Source organism: Melospiza georgiana, chromosome 5 (assembly GCF_028018845.1).
Source record: "Melospiza georgiana isolate bMelGeo1 chromosome 5, bMelGeo1.pri, whole genome shotgun sequence".
Lineage (NCBI taxonomy): Eukaryota > Metazoa > Chordata > Aves > Passeriformes > Passerellidae > Melospiza > Melospiza georgiana.
In genome coordinates this window covers 5,033,210-5,048,895 of record NC_080434.1, presented here as the reverse complement: position 1 = coordinate 5,048,895, position 15,686 = coordinate 5,033,210, and the positions used below count along the sequence as shown (strand labels likewise).

At 37.7% G+C, this 15,686-nt stretch overlaps 1 protein-coding gene across 16 annotated transcripts in view; it reads left to right on the top strand.

Moving 5' to 3' along the window:
• Positions 1 to 15,686, top strand: part of TENM3 (teneurin transmembrane protein 3) — a 1,287,001-nt gene that overhangs the window by 675,599 nt on the left and 595,716 nt on the right. For 15 of the 16 annotated variants that reach the window (XM_058025024.1, XM_058025021.1, XM_058025025.1 and 12 more), the window contains one exon: positions 14,781 to 14,938. The exons of the other annotated variant lie outside the window; for it this stretch is intronic. The gene's annotated coding sequence lies outside the window, so the exon portion shown is untranslated. The remainder of the gene's footprint in view (positions 1 to 14,780; positions 14,939 to 15,686) is intronic. 16 annotated transcript variants of the gene reach the window in all.

Genomic DNA, 15,686 nt, shown 5'->3' with positions numbered 1-15,686 from the left:
TTAGTTCACTTTTGTTCGTACCTCTGCTTTCTTCCATAGTAGAATCTGTTTTTCTGGAGTTGGTTTCCCATTGAAGCTGTGTGTGGCCCAAAAAGGATACTGGCATTTGGATCCTCCCTTCCCCTGGCACAATCCAGTTCTCCCTGCCAACACTGCTTTCTTTTCTGCATCCCAGTCTCTGAGGTTCAAAGAAGCATGCTCATATTTTTCATGTTATCCCTGTCTCTTCTGTGCATCCTGGCTGTCTCTTTATAGAAACATACCTGTTGCATGTTGTACATATGAGCTACTTAAGCAGCATTAAAAATCTTTACAGCCAACTTCAGGAATCTTCCCGACACATCCTCTAATGTTCAAACATTGCTTTTACTGCCTATTTCCAAAGATTCCAAGCTCATCTGCATAAATTTACTACTTGGAAACATAAACCATCTTAGGCAACTATCAAAATGTAGTAACAGTAAATTTCTTTACCATTTTCCCACTTTCAGTTACTTTTTGAACCACTTCTTTTTTTCTTTTCAGCAGAAATCCCCCTTTTTCCATCACAGCTCCTGCACACAGAGAAGCACAAACACCAGGTACTATCGTAGCTTATTCTATATTACTGAGGTGTTTCCTCTCCTAAAGGGATTTCTCAGCTTTCTTTTAGGTAGTTTTAGTTCACTTACACATCACAGACTTTGTTCAAAATTGCTTTAAGATATGCTTTCTGCCTATAAATTGAAAATTCATTAGTGAAATTTCATTTTTTTAAAGAAGCTCAGGGGTCATAATGACTTTGGTATATAAATAGTCCACAAAACTGTCATAAGTAGCTTCTGTCATCTTGTCTATGACAATTAAAGACCTGCCACAGCTAATTATACCACATACCAATGATGTACAGCTTCTTTAGTTTTCTTTCTTCTTTACCTTGACAGAATTCTTTTAACAGAAACTTAATGTCAGTTATATTCTTTTTTTTGAACTTGCTACTAGAACATGCATTTTCAGATAACTGAAAACTACTATATGTAGAACAAAGTCTTGTTTTATTTTATACAGATTTAGCTCTTTGTGAGGTTGAGAAAGTTTAACAATGATGTGAATCTCCTCAAAGTTCAACGTTATCGTTGTCATCCTTTTCCACCTTAAAATGATTGTTTTTTATTTTTAGAGAGCACTTAAAGAAAGTAATATGCTTTCTATGCCATAAGATCCTAGCAACATCCTCTCTCATTACTTTAACTATACATATATTTCCCCTATATAAGGGGAAATTTCAATGCACAACAGTTTTATCACAAGAGACATCAACAAGCTTTTTCATTTTAGGACATGAACCAATTAGCCCTATGCTTTCCATATGGATTTATACCCTGTCACAGAATATAAATAAAAAATAGAAATACCATGATGTATACTGAAATCTTATCAGGCTCAAACAAGTATCCTAATTGTGCAAGTAGAAAGAACAGCTGTAACAAGGGGCATTGGTGCCTGCAGGCAAGTCTTTGATTCTGTACCTTTCCATCTTGTAACACTCTGTACTGAATATCCTTGTAGTCCTTCTCAGTACAACCTGAAAAACCTCAAATAGTTACAAAAGGCAAGAAGAGTATCACCTTAGCTGCCATTGTACAACAGATTCTCCTGTGCTGGGTATCACTTAGCAATTAGGTGGGCAATACAAAAGTATCATTCTTGTAAAAGTGACTGAACATGCTTGAAGAAAAGGATTTATGATGGCTTCCATAAAGGTGTTTTAGCAAATAAATCCAATCATTGATAAATTTAATACATTTATTTGCAGATTAAATATTTTTAGAGACAGAATCCCTAATGAGGTGTGAGTAAGTGACCTCCTGTTTTCATGACAGCCAATACAGCCAGAACATGCAGTACAAAAACACCTCTGCTGCATGAGCTTTGACTATAAGCAGCACTGCCCAATGTGTTTTGAACTCTTTATAGGGACAATATTATACTCATTGTGCCTCAATATCCTCATGGTATGCAGAGCAAGAAGAGAAACCTGACAGAACTCTGACTTCTTATTAATTTTTAGCCAATTTAACAAGTTGATTCCAAAGCCCTGAAGTCTTATGTCCATTTTAAAAATAATATATCAGATTTTTGACCATCAAATAACTCTCAAATCTGCATGATACCCAGTTTTATTCAGTGATGCCAACCAGATGCTTGACACTGAATGACATTGTAAGTGTATCAGCTCAAGTGGGACCTGACATATGAGTTTGAACTACATTGACTAGTGATTAAAAACTTGTTAGGTGTTGGACTGATAAAGCACCACTGCCAGTTCTCAAAGATAGAAAAAATATTTATCAAAATCTCAGTTTTTTGTGTGGATTATGGGTTTGGGGTTTTTTTGTTCTTGTGCAGCTTTTCAGAACATAGGAAGGGTAGGAGATTTCTACTTTCTTCTTTCTTGTTGCAAAGGTTTAATGGGAGCCAAAACATATAGAACTATGTACAGATTTGCCAGCAGAGTGAAAACAGGTGCAATAACAAAACTTCAAAGTTCCAAAATCAAGTAATCAGGAGTTACAAATAGTAGAATTAAATTTGACCATGTAAATTTCAACTAGGCGATTTTTATATATCAAATGCTACAATCTTCAGCTGCGTGATTCCTCCTTTTTTTCCAAATCATCCCTGGTTCAAACCAAAGGAGCAGGCTGGGATGACCAAATAGCTTGTTCAATCACCCTGGCACAAAGTGTGTTCCAAGGCATTTTTTACTATATAGTTGTTACCCTCTGAGCTTTTACATGGTACTCATCACTATTGTAGGCGTTCCACTCATGGCTATCAATTTAATTTCAAACCCCACCTGTGGGGCAGGAGATTATTATGTATAATGTCTCAGGAGCCAGGGCAGATGGATGGGGCTGGGTCAAAGACTCAGAAGAAAAATGAATGATTTACAAGGAATCCTAATATAGATTATTCTCACTTATTCCAGAAAGTGCAGTGCATAGAAGTTCCCAAGTCCACTATGGTTTTATGAATGTGCTCTTGTCACCTCTACTGTGATTCCGATGGCATTGCACAGGAAACTGGCCTCATAAGAGTTTGACACTTCAGTACCTACATCATGCTCTTGTGCTCTTTTGTTGGCAGCACATACACTCCATCTTGATCTACAGGTCAGTCTTGAGTCTGTCTATCCATACACAAGCTAGTGAAAAGTTAATGCTTCCCTTTTAGCTACTTCACAGATAGAAATATTTGAGAATTTTGAGTGCCTAGCTTGAAGTTAAACTCTTCAGAAGTCCAGGAAACTACACTATTTTAAGAGTATGCCTAAAAATCTGTGTCAAGTAGTCATAGGGACTAAAGTAAAAGAATCCAATTATCTGCATACACAATTTATGATGCTGAGCCCTATTTGTGCAGAAAATCAGAATCCTATAGGTCTAAGTTCTTGACACGGCTTAATATTACAACCATGGAAATGTTTGAAGTTGTGAATCTTCATTATTTTTTAAATGGGGAACAAAATTTCAAGCCAGCTCCATAGACCCAGAGACAGGGAACACATCACTTAGTATCAACTTTGAGAATACATTTTAGGGGATGTGCAGTACCCTGTAAGAAGTCTATGATAGGATCTAGAATCCACTTCTACATAGCAGAAGTTTAATAAATGGACATGTCCTTCTGATAGCATCTGCTTTCTTTATTTCACATTTTGCAACTTCTGCCAGAAATCTAAGAGGGGTCTAGTGACTAACAGTACCCTTCAAGAAGTGATCCCTATTCATGCCCAGAGCACATCCTTGCTCAGTGACACAGAAGTGTTTTGGGAAAAACAGTATAGGATCACACAAATATGGAACATAATAAAATGCAGATACCCAAGAAAGAAAAATCTCATTACTCAGAGTTTGCTTTTACAACTGCAGTAATACTTCTTGCAATTATTTTTAGTTTGGTTTGAGCTTTTCCTGTTCCCACAAAAGAAAAAAGAGACTGAAAGTGGTTGGGTGGTGTTGGGAAAAATACTAGGTTTATTTTTTTCCCTACCCTTATCCTTATTCTGGTGGAAAGGGGCAGCACATAAGGAAAGGCTTGGTTTCACTTCTTAGAGTTTCATTAAAAGATACACGATTACATAATGTCATAATCATATTTTATTTCAGTCTAGCTGTCAGAAAACAAGCTCTCTGAACTGTTTTGAGATTTGTGCCCTTTTTCACACACTAGTGGGTTTTGCTTATATTACAAACAGTGACCACTAAATTATCATTTCACCCAACCAAAGACTACAGAAAACAAGTATTTAACAAATACTAGTTAATAATAATTACATAAAATTGATTTTAATAATGAATTTAGTTTCTGCTGACTTGCTAGATAACCATATGGTTAACTTCAGTATCAATCAAGAATTTCCTTGGACTTTATTTAACAGGGTGACATACAATTTAAGTACATGAAGTGTGATAAATACAAGCTGTCTTGATGAAGATCTCTCTGTTGACTTAGATAATGATTGAAAAAGAGAAATGTAATAACACATATGTGCATAGATATTTTAAAGTAGAAATGAAGCCAGCCTGTTAGAATTATCAACAGAAAGTTTAGTATGGCTAACACTTTTACTTAGTTACATACAGTAAGCAGAAGCAGTGTCATGCACACAGAAAAACATTAGCACACTTCCTACAGGGCATAGGGAATCAGAGCTATAGTTTCATTACTTTTCTACTGTCTTACACCTTTAACTGATGTAAATAGAAAGCTGAATATTGTACAACTCTTGTGGTGCAAAAGGATGCTGCTTTAGTCTGACTGAACACCCTATGAGGCTATTTGTATATCAACTTTCTTATAAGACAGTTTACCAATTTGTCTCTAATGATGAGAAGGAGATGCTTTTGCAGATCATTACTTGGCTAAAAGGACAGTATCACCATCATTATTCAGATTCTTTTACTTTAAATCTGAAGACTAAACTAGATGTTTTACTGCATTATCTAAACACAGAGGTCTATACAGAAACAGCATACTGGAAAGAAACACTGACATTTGATGTAGGGGGATAGAATATAAGTAAATTAAGGTTAGTATAGAATGTAATCTTACCCCCTAAAGAGTTGCAGCTGGGTTAATTATTAAAGATTAGGAGCAGGCCTGACTTTAACAGGCCACAGCTGTAGCCAATACGAAGAGTGTTAAAAAGAGTGGATTGGTTGGTTGGGGGGAACTGGAGTCAGTTGGCTGCTGTGGGGACAAGGAAGAGTCAGTGCTTAGAGGAGTTGCCTGTGAGAAACATCAAGGAGGTACGAGACTCTAGCAATATGGATCCTTTGCAATATAATGACAATAGGACTCTTGCAATGTAATGACAACAATTCCAGTGAATGTATTCCATCTATGTGATTGCTTTGCAACAGAAATTGTAGTGATGTGGTCCTTATTCATGGTTCATAAAGCTGGGGTGGCCTGTGAACCAGAAGTGTAGTACTTGACTGTCAACAGCTGGGTTAACCACTATAAAAATTACTGCCAGGCTCAACTTGAACACTTTTGCAAACTTAGATTGATGACATCTTTTTTTCTGCTTTTCCAAGCCTTCAGAAAACTCTTCCCCACTAAGTGCTGATGCTATAAAGAGAGAAAGTTAACATAGTACCAATTTGACTTTGGACTGTGACCACGTTTATCAAGAATAGGAAGTAAACAAAGAATATTTATGATTAGAAGTCATTTGAAAACAAATTTTTTAAGCATGAAGTTTGCTACTAGTTTGCCAATGAAATATTACTCCCAAACTTTGTGGCATGAACGTGCATGAATAGAGGATAGTAGCAACAACTTCACTCAAATGTTTCAGCCTTCCCCGTAAAGGAATGAGTTGTGTTTTGCTACAGGATATTCCTGCAGCCAGAGGAGAACACAGCACTGTGGGAAGGCTACATGCCAATGTCTTCAAGTTCCTTTAGTGCTCAGTTCAAGCAGAAGAGAGGAGAAAAAAAAACTCAATCGAAACTTAATTCTAGTAAATTATTTCAATTAAGGTATTTTTTCAAGAATCAAAGGGGATTTAATCAGCATTACCTAGACTAATTATAAAGGCAGTCAGTAAAAGTGGCATGTACCACTGTACACACTAAAAAAATTAATTTTTTTCTCAGTTTCAATACTCAAATGAAAATGGAAAAAAAAAAATTAGCTAAAAAGGGGAGAATTTTCAGAGATTCCAGAAAGAGTGTGTATGAGAGATAGATGTGGCTCAGAAAGGGAGATGGTATATGCCCCCTCATAGATGCAAAGAAACTTTAAACTCTGAATTGCAGCTTGCAACTTAGAAAAGTCTCCTAAGTGCCGGTTCATTTTTCATGAGTCAGTTAAATCAGTTGGTGATCATCAGAAAAAGATGTTGACATCTTCCCCAACATCCCAGTGATCCAGAGAAATCATTACATTGGCCCTATTGCAAAGTGTGGTGGGTTGTTGGGGTTTTTTATTGTTTTTTTTTTTTTTTTTCTTTTTGCTATCTGTAAACACTCTGAGGTTATTACCCTACCCTAACTTGCTTTTCTTCACCAAGAAAAGCAACTTTAATGAGGCCTTTACTTTCCTCTCCTTAAGGTATCAGCCAGCTAGCCCAAGAGGGGAAGTGCTAATTTGCTGCTGTCTCTGGTTTACCGTTGTTGAGGCAAAGCTCCAACAGCTGGTGACTTGATTCAGAGGTGCCGAATAGTAGCATAGAAAAGCTGTGGTAGCCCTGCTTGGTCTTTCTGATTGGAAAGCCAGGGAACTTTTTCAGGCTTAATATCTTTGGTAAGTTAAGCTGTGTTAAACTGCATGCTTAAATTTAAGGGGATAAGATGTGTTTATGTTTGACGACATCATATTTGTTTTGCTTATCTGTTACAAAATGATCTCTGACAAGGTGCTCTTGTCTATGAGGGTCATTGAAGGTAGGCAGCAGCCACTTTTATTTTGTGTACAAGTAGAACAGGAGAGGCTAGGCTAAAAATTGCAATCTGATGTTATGTTATTAAGCCCCATATGTTGCAGCCCACAAAAAGATGGTGTTGCAGAGAAACATGCCAAGTTTATTGGGAAAAGAAGTGATAGCTATAGAAAGAAAGAGCTACTCTTGTAACTTTATAGTTGAGGCTGTAGCAACCTTATGATTGTAGACAGAAATGCTGATAGAAGAGCTTTTTGCAGTGAAGTGGATTTAATGTGGAAAACAGATAACAGGCAGATTTTTCTCAGAGTACCAAATGTGTTGTGGTCCCTCCTATATATGGGAAGTTGAGGGGATTTTGAGTCTGTCATAAGGGAGAAAACAAAGGAACTGGAATTAATTTCAGTTTCACTTGCACACACTGTAAACTATCAGCTTGGTACATAATATTTCTCAATCTACCTGTCTGCTTCTCAGGAAAGAAATTATGCCTATCGTTAATTTTCCTGTTATGATGTTTAGGGAGCATGCCAAGCATGCACTGCATTACAGAGATAGCAGTGGAAAAGTAAGCATAATGATCATTCAGGTTTCTGAAAAAATAAGTCCTTTAATGCAGCTTTTGAATTCTATAGCAGAAAAAGGAGGGTAGGTCAAGGCTACAGCTCAATCTAGATCCTGTTCTTTTATCTGTAATTAATTTTGTCCTGTAGGTAATCCCATGATTAGCTGGATTTCCATATATACCCTGAGTTGCAAAGCTTGAGTGTATACCTTACTAGCAAGAAAAAGAGATTTGGTGTTGGGTTTTGTGAATTTGTTACTTGCAGGGTAGATAATTTTTCTTACAATCTGACTTGTTGATATATGATGATTAAAACAACCTCTCTTTTAAAAAACTTTTCTAAAAAGGATTAAATACCCAGACACTGATGTCTGGATCACTGCTTTCAGTTCTAGACTGCTGAAGAATATAGCATTTTGAATAGTCATCTGTTTTTCGTTTTTAAACTTATAAATCATTATTACCAAAATGCTCTTAAAATTCTTCCTACAATTTTTGCCTGTGCATTTACAGTGATACTGCCTTTAATCATAGGACATAGACTATTCCTTGCAAATCAGTGCTGTTTTAAGCACTCTTTCTAACCTTAAATAAATGTGTAACATCTATTCAGTGCAGTATAAAGGACTTCTCCAGATGGTTTGATCATGACAGATAACCTTATTTATTGTTATGACAGTACAGGGGCAAGCTGCACCTGTGGTCTCTTCCCCAGTCTGTCTTGCAGGCTTCTATTTCAAGCAACAAACCTTACCAACACTTTGGCAGGATTGAATATGGTAGTTGACCTAACTTCAGACTGAAGCCATGCTCTCAAATTCTTGCTCCAGTTTCATGTCAATCGATTCATCCTTTATATAACCTTTACAAGTGTTTTCTTCAGATAGACTATGCTGCCATTTCTTCTTTTACTTTACTGTTCTTAGTCTTGATACTAGGACACTGCTCCCTTTTCTGATAGGGTGAACCTGGTGAGCCCAACTGTAAACTTTGATTTTGTCTCAGTGACACATTTCTGTAAGGTTCTGTGACAACGATCAAAGTTACAAAGAGTATCTCCCTAAAAAGACATGTGTTATCCCTTCCTGTCAGAAACACATCACAAGTACAGGAAAGGTTGATCACAATGGGTTCACTTGCCCAGGTCAGTGGAACATGCAGGTGGCTGAGCTGCAGGAGGTGGCGATAAGGCTATATAACATCAGGGAGGCTGAGAAGGAGTTAAATAGCTGTTTCCAAGTACAGTCTGCAGGGAACCCAAAGCCTGCAGCCAAACAGCTGAAAACTTCCCCCACAGCACACACACTGCAGGAAGGGGGGCCAGTAGTACATGAGAAGGAAAGCTTGCAATGGCAAGGACCAGCAGTAGGAAGAGACTTCCTTGAAGCCTGAGAGTGCCCTTAGAGAACCCATTCACTGCTCTACAAACTGAAGAGGAAAAACTCATCACCTCAGGAGACCTGCTGGGGCTGAATAATGCAGTCCAACATGCTCCCTGTGCCACAACCAACCAAGAGGTAGTGAACAGTAGGTGACTCTTCTGAGAGCAATGGAGGCACCTGTTTGGCCGGCTGGAGTGCTCTCCAGAGAGGGGTGCTGCTCGCCTGCAGCTCGTGTCAGGGATGGTGCTGAGAGACTGCAAAGCCACGTACTGACTCCTGGCTACTGTCAGCTGCTGGGGTTTCACCTGGGCACCAGGGATGCAGCCAAAGCAGTCTGAGGAGTATCAAGAAGGATTAGAGTCTGGGAAGCAGCAGTAAGGGACTCTGGAACGCGGGTAGGTTTTTCATCAGTCCTGCTAGTCAGAGGAAAGGGGTTTGAAAGGGATGGCTGACTCCAGTGAATTGACAAATGGTGGCACAGCCAGGGGTTTATCCATTACACCATGGGACTCATTTTGAGAAACCTGGTCTGCTGGAGGCTGATGGAGCTCATCTATCAGAGGAGGACAACAGCATCTTCATTCATTGCTTTGACAAGATGATGAAGACTTTAATTGAAACTTTCCAGGGAAGGGGAATTTTAATCCATTCCACTCCTGCCAGTTTGATGCTAGTGCCAGCAATAGATGCCCAGAAGCCTGCAGAGGTATCACAGGCCAACAGGAGAGCGCATGAAGAGCTGCACAAAGGAATTCCAGCCACTTCAGCAATAAGTTGACTTCATTGGGGACACAATTTAGATGCCTCTATGGAAGACCAAGTAGCATGAGTAATAGATGAGGATTTAGATGTGCATGCCTGGAGACATATAATCTTACTGACATCAGAGAAATGTGGTGGGATGGATTCTGTCACTGGAATGTTGGAATGGAAGGCTATAGGCTCTTTAGGAGGAACAGATATGGGAGGCCAGGAGGTGGTGGTGTTTCCTTCTCTGTCAATGACCAGCTGGAATGCATGGAGTTCTGCCTGGGGATGGATGAGGAGTCAGCCAAAAGCTTCCAGCTCAGGATAAAGCGAGTGCAGGGACAGGTGACATAGTGAGGGTCTGCTACAGGAGCAGTCCTGTGTTCAGGAGGCTTGGTTCTCATGGGGCACTTCAACTACCCCAGTATCCGTTAAAGAGACCGCTTAAAAGAGCAGATCCAGATCCTAACTTCTGTCTCCAAATGGAAGGGATGCCAACAAGGTGTGCCTGCCCATGTTCGAGCTAGGTGGTTTTTCATGTCCCTTCCCACCCAGACCCTTCTGTGAGCATGGCAGCATGACTCAGTACAAGCATAATGTTGCTTAAAACATTATTCTCTCAAATTTAGGCAAGCTCAGGTTCCTCCTTTTTTACCTTAATTGTTTCTGCACAACGATGTTTCATTATCAGTATCACTCCTGCATCATTTTGCCAGTGCTGCCTTAATCCCTTTCTTCTTGTGAGATTTTTGTTAACATTTTGGTACCTTTTTTGATCACACAATTCCAACAAATGAAAGAAACCCATTAGTCAAGCTGAAATCAGCCAGAAATTTTATAATTAGTAGTTCTTCTAATCTTGTCTTATTATATCTTAGAATTACTATATTATATTTTATCTGTGATTTTTTTTCTCACAAAGTTTTAACCAGCAAGCTTTAGTGTTATCAGTTAGCTCAATTGAAGAACAGAAAATATTTTTAAATGTGGCCTCTCACATTCCCCAAAATTAATAAACATTTTTGTATTATAATGAAGACCGTGATGTTCTGAACTTCTCCAATTTTTAAAAATGTAAGAATACAGTTAAAAGCAATCAAAAATTTCCCAATCGATAATGAAGAAAAGGAAAATTTTGTGGTTCTGTGAACTAACGCAGAAATTGAGATAAAGAAAAGTTAACAAATAAAAAAGTTGATTGTGTACCATAATGAGGCAGCAAAATGCTGAAACCCAAGTTATCACATACAGGTGTATCTTAATTTAAAACAAACTCTTCTCTTATTCATTAGTCAGCAGTGGGTTTTGTCTTGACAGTAGAAAACATTGTGGTACTGCTGTCTGATTTATAACTTCCATTTGCAATTTGGGTGTTGCTGACTACAATGGAATAGTTTTCAAAGTGACTCCAATGCTGTGTGATAAATGGATGGATTTCAGGAGAGGCCTGGATCTGTTGACAGTGCTGGCCATGGAGAAATCTCTCTCTGCTTGTTTTGCTACTTCTAATAAATTTTGCTACTTCTTTTCAGTGAAATTTTAATTCATCTTTCTTTATACTTCTATATTTTCCAGTGCCTTATTGCACACTTCTGTATAGTTCTTACATAAATATTCTTCTGTTGTCACTACAGTTTCAGCCAGAAACTACTGAAGATAAGGCCTATTCCATGGGGTTAAAAGCTATATATTATGTTTATCGGCTTATCTCCACCCCTTGTGTGAACACATTGATATTCAGCTTGAATTTCAGATTCTTATTATTTTTCAAGACTAAGCAGATAAATGTTTCATCAGTTAGCAAAGAATAAACTGTGGTCCTCCAGTTCCAACCCCATAGTCTATTTCTAGATTGAAAGCTAAGTATGTGTGCTGTAGGCTTCTTGGCTTTGATCACACTCTAAGGTTTATTTTTTATAGGAGTCTCAGAAATTTTCTTAAAATGTTAGTTTAACTGGAGGAAAGAACACATCTATGGTGATAAATTAATCAAAATATTTTCATTTTTCTCGTCTCTTTTTGAGGAAAGAAAAATAAAACTGTTAAAGCAGGATAAAATTATTTTTTCCCAAAGACTGAAGTATTAACAATATGAGACAATAACTACAATTCAGTATAAATAGGAAAAATTATTACTTTTTTGTTTAAGTTTTGTGGTAGGGAGCGGGAAAGGCACTGATCAATGGGAATAAGGACCTCTGCACAGTACTGCCCATCAGCATTTGGCTGGTGTTACAGAAATTGTGAAATCCCTGCCTGTATCTCTGGTAGCATCTGAATATGCAGGTAAATGTTCAATGCTGCCATGAAATTTATTTTCTAGACACTGCTGAAAATCAAACTGTAGGATGTAGATTAAGTAAAAATGAGTACTTGCCAACATGTCCAAGTCTGTGCTCAACACTCCCACTACAAGCATAAAGGTCGAAGCTCTTTAAAGTCCAGCCTGATATCTGGAAGTGCCTTTCCCTTTCTTTTTTGACCACAGGGGAAATTTTGGACAAGGCATCAGACTTTCAAACTTCAGTGAAGGGTTCAAAGTTGGCCAGGAGGATGCCTGAACTAATTTTAGTATTATTCCTCTTTTTGATATTCTGTTCTATGTAATTTAATTGCTATATAACATTCTCCACTGTAAGAAACATTTTCTAATTGCTGCTTTTTGTTGTTCTTTTCCTGTGAACTAATCCAGCTTTAAGTTACTTTCATGACAATACATGATACCATGTGGTTCTCAGCAAGTTTTGTGTCGAATATTTAGTACAACTGTGTTGACATTCTGCCAGGCTCTTGGTGAGAGCTGCTTGTAAGAAGTCTTGTAGTTGAATCTGATTCAGTTTAAGGCAGGTCACAAATCTCAGTCACAGTTCAGTAGATCACTCAGATTTTATTGTCTGAGTTAGCCTCTTTTATGGCTGGCTTCCAAAATAGTGTATTGGAGTAGGAGTTTAGAAGAGGCAAACTTGGAAACATGAAGGACTGAGAAGGCACCATGCTGCTAACATGCAGTCTGTACTTTGCTAGTCCTTTGCTCCAGCTCTTGGCATTGTCCCTTATGAATAACAACAAATTAAACCATTATAAAAATTGATATAATTGTACAGAGGAACAAAGGTTCTCTGTCTCTTCTGGAGTCTAGTGTATCTATTATCTCTTCTGTCTTCTTAATCAAGAGAAGCAGCTGACAAGAAAGGTCACATGTTACTAGTCGGAAACCAGATAGCAAGACTCAGCACTTTACTTCAGAGCATACAAGTGACAAGCCCTGGATAAATTCCTTTTTCTTTTCATTTAAAATAACCTCCCCATGGTGCCAGTCAATATTAAACATTGCCTTTCCTGAAATCTGTTATCATGTGAAAAATAACTTAGACCTACAGAGAAGTAAATACCAGATTTTGTAGTATACATATGTCCATAGCAGTAGCATATACTCGGTTTCACAGAAAGAAAGTTGAACTTTTAAGTAGAAGCTTCAGATCTAACATTCTCAAGAGTGTATTGGTGTGTACTGCCAGCATATCTGATAACCTGAAGAAGCCCACTGAAATCTACCAGAAAATACAGATATACAAATACAGTAATATTCCGAGTCAATACATTATGGAGAGTGTTGCTGTGCCTGTTCTCTAGAAAACAATTTTTAGCTGAAAAAATTTGCCAGAAATATTGCTTTAAAAATATTATGAAATTTCATTTGGGAGCAAAATATTAAACATATTTATTAATGGAATTAGCATTTTTTTGGGAATGATATCAGCTTAAATTGTCCACATTTTTCTGAATGTCTTTAAAAGACTGATTGCTCCCTTACTATAATGCTAATTTTATCATACACCGTTATTTAGGATAAAATAATTTAACTACCTGGCAGCAATAGCTACTGCTTTTTTTGCTGTTAAATTCAGTGCTGTTTTTCATTACTCCTCAGGTATGCTGACTAGATTGGAAATTTATAGTATATGTTTCTCAAACAAATGTTTCGGAAAAGTACGTGTCTCCTAAATGTATTTACACATAGTCTAGTGAAAGACCATGAAGCATAACAGCAATGAAGAAGGTCATAACACTTGTTCTACTATTCCTGGATTCCTTTTGACATGCTTTCTCATTCCACTCTTTTTCTATGCGATAACCTTTATAATTATTATTCTTATTACTTCTATCATTATAAGTATATTTTAAATTGTATCCTTCAAGAAACTACAATATTTGTAGCACTGAATTTTTACAACCATTTTATGACTGTTTTTCCTTCTTTATTTTCATACTGGAGCTTGATTCTTTTTGTCTTGTCTCGTCCTTCCTAGACAAGTCTGAGTGCTGTTTTGATGTTTTCATTGATACGTTATATTTCTTATTTTTGCCATAGCCAAACAAGGTTTTTTTTATTGTTCTCTGGAATGTCAACTTATTTTTTCCCAAAGTTTTACCCCTTTTCATGCCTGAATTATACGCTGCCATATGTATTTTCCTGACCAGCTCTTAAAATTTGTTTTCCTACCCCTAATTTATAAATTACATAATCAATTATTTACACCTTATTTCCCTAGAGAATCTTAGGGAGAATATTTGATTGCCCTCAGATAAGTCATGGCAGGAGGCAAGATGTCTTGGGCAGCTGACAGCAGTTATCCCAGCTTGTTTGCAGCCTGTCTTGAGCCCTGCCGTGTCCCGGGCCAGCCGGAGCTGCCTGTGCGCTGTGTCCGTGGTGAACGGCCCTGGTGCACTGTGCACACCCCCTGTTCCCCCTCTGCTGAGCTTGCCTTCCTTTGCCTCTTGCACAGGCAGGCAGAGATGGTCTGGGCTAGGAGAGGGGAATGCAATCCAGCTTCAGCTGTGTTACAGCCTTCACTCAACATCAGCCTAGCAGCAGTAATTTCACAAGGGGCTAATAATCACGTTGGCGTTCATACAGCCTGACTGAAATCTGAGTGGTGTGCACAGTATTACAGAACTTCTCCAGTTTTTCCAGGCAGGCCTACAAAGGCAAGAATATTTCTGCTTTCTGAAGAGCGTGCAGCAGATTTATGCCCTTTGCATTGTTACTAACCAAGCCCCATAGCTGTTCATTTTTAAATAAGAACTAATTTTATAAGTAGATGGCACACTGTCTTCTAGACTCTAATTAAAACTTATTTTTGGTCCTTAGGTGTAATGACTACTCTTCTGAGATGAGTTCCTAATTAATGCACAGAGATCCTGAAAGTCCCACCTCTCGACAGTCATGATTGACATCCAAGGATACAAAAATTGCACTAATTGAGCTTTCCATTTATACACTTTTCTGCAGCCAGCTCGTCAGAAAAGGTAGGAGAAGGGATGAACATAAGAACAGTTATGTTTTTAGCCGTCCATATTCTCCTGAGGGTGGGGAGGGGGGGAAATCTTGCAGAACTATGGAAAAAATTTAACTATAGGTGTCAACTCTTCAGATTTTAGATGTAAGATTTGTTTTACTATGAAAATTATAGTGCTTTTGTTAATACATATGCAGTTGAATAATGGTACACTACTCAATATTAAAAAACAAGGATATTTTATGTCAGTGGGGAATGCTTTGCATCACAAATAGCATTGCATAGCAATATATGCTTTCTGAACAGAGGCTGTGTGGTATTAAACTAAGATATTTCAATGGATGAGTAGCAGCTTATCTGGAAATGCTCTCTTAATTTTGACCCAGAGTTGGTATCAGAGATTTTATAGTATTTCTAAAGCGATTACTTCTTTCTAGATTCAATTTAGTACTTCAATAATAAACTTCTCTTTGTGATTAATTTAACTGTATATTTTTCTGGGGTCAGTTAAGATGAATTAATTTAATTAAGTCCAGTATACTCATGTGAGCTGAAGCCCACAAAAAGGTACTGAGAAGAACATGTTAGATGAAAAGGAATAAAGAGTGCTGGAAGGTATCAGAGATACTTGGCAGAACAATTGCATTGCAAATGGTATATAGGAAGTACAAAAAGCAGCCAAGGGGGAAAAAAATGGAAAGGAGGCCAAACATATGCCTAGTTAAAGATTTATCTATGTTTTTAAAAGTTATCCAGGG